The sequence below is a fragment of the Pinus tabuliformis genome, chromosome 7 (genome assembly GCF_031772625.1).
Source record: "Pinus tabuliformis cultivar Carrire ecotype Pingquan chromosome 7, CPIR1, whole genome shotgun sequence".
Lineage (NCBI taxonomy): Eukaryota > Viridiplantae > Streptophyta > Pinopsida > Pinales > Pinaceae > Pinus > Pinus tabuliformis.
Window position 1 is genome coordinate 901,827,636 of NC_142293.1, and position 1,650 is coordinate 901,829,285.

Sequence of the window (1,650 nt, forward strand, 5' to 3'; positions counted from 1 at the left end):
TGTTAATTCTAGTAAAAAAAAAATCATTATTGATGATTAAACATAAAGATGTTGATGAATCGGAAGCCTTCCAAGGATGTGATGCAATATTAAAATCAAATTTAGTTGAAGTTATTAACACATGTGATAAGATGTTTCAGGAATCTAATGTTTTTCCCCATAAAAGAGGAAAACAACATGAAGTTCATTTGCATCAGGATGCATCACTTTTGAACATTGGTTTCAACAAGATGTCAGTGTTAGAGAATGCAGGAATCAAGAAGCAAATGCAAGAGCTACTTGACAAAGGGAACATTAGTTCTAATACATCTTCTTGTCGGTCTCCTAGTGTTTTGGCTTTGAGGAAGAATGGTGCATGGCGATGGCAATCACATTTGGTGAAGAGTCAAGCCAAATACAAGGCTAGACATGATAAGCATCGTGTTGACCACAGTTTTCAGGTTGGAGATGAAGTAAGGCTTTGCATCAACAAAGAAAAACTTTGAGGTGAAAAGAACTTGAAATTGGGTAAGCCTCCTTTGATTGAAGACATAGGAGATAATGTTCAGATTTATTTAACATAATTTTTCTTTTCAAAATACTTTGAATATTTGCAACAAGATCTTATCCTTGACAGAGAAACAAGAACTTCAAGAAGAAGGAATAGGAAGCACCTTCATATGGGGCTCAAAGGTACAAAACCAGGAAAATCCAAATGGATTGAAAATGGAAGGGTGAGGGAATTGTACCCTCATCTATTTGTTGACTAAAAATAGTCTTTTGGAGGTCCAAAAGCTTCCAGTTGGGAGGAGTGATCCAGGGGATCAGTAAAGTGCTCAAAATTCAAAGTGTTCAAAAGTGCTCGAAACATGTACAAAAGTTTATATCTTGATGACCTAAATCCAACGCAAATTGAATTGCTCAAAACTAATATCATATGCTCTCAATATCACGTTCTGACCATTTTCCCAAATAGGTAAAAAAAATTGTAAGTTGGATACAGGACTACTAACTAGGCAATCTGTATGCTGACTGGGCAGGGTGATTGGACATGTTTACTAGGTTTTACGGGCCAGCGGTAGGCTGCCACTTCACCTCACATCATTGGTTGAAATCTGTTGAGTTTTGATTGGTTGGTGGAATTTTCGTGACCCAATGATTGGGTACCATGTGACCCAATCACAAGCTACCACGTGGCACCCTGATATGGCACAAAATTTGGTTGAGGTCCTATTATCAGTCAGAATTTTCCTTAGAAGTTATCAGAAGAAGGAATAAACTGAGGTAACCACAAACCAATCTTTTAAGTATAGGCTCTAGCCAACCTATGACTCAGAGAAGGCTCTCTCTATGAAATTTAGCTTTGTTTTACTGGGATTTTAGGCTAGTTCTTAATGTTCATTGCGGTTTTGGTTTTGAATTGAAGGTTGGGTGGTGGAATTCTTGGAACAAATGGATAGAGCTAGGTCTTTAAGCCATTGGGCTATGGAGTCAAAAAATGGATAGCAAAACTAGATCAATTCATTAAAGGGAATGTTCACAAGGCATGCTAGCAAAGTAAAGCGCAAATATTTAGGCCAAATGGGTGAGATGATCCTAACCAGGGTGAGAGAGCACTTAAGAATCCTCAGAACGGGGTTAAGATGAAGAACAGGGGATAATCATGAACAA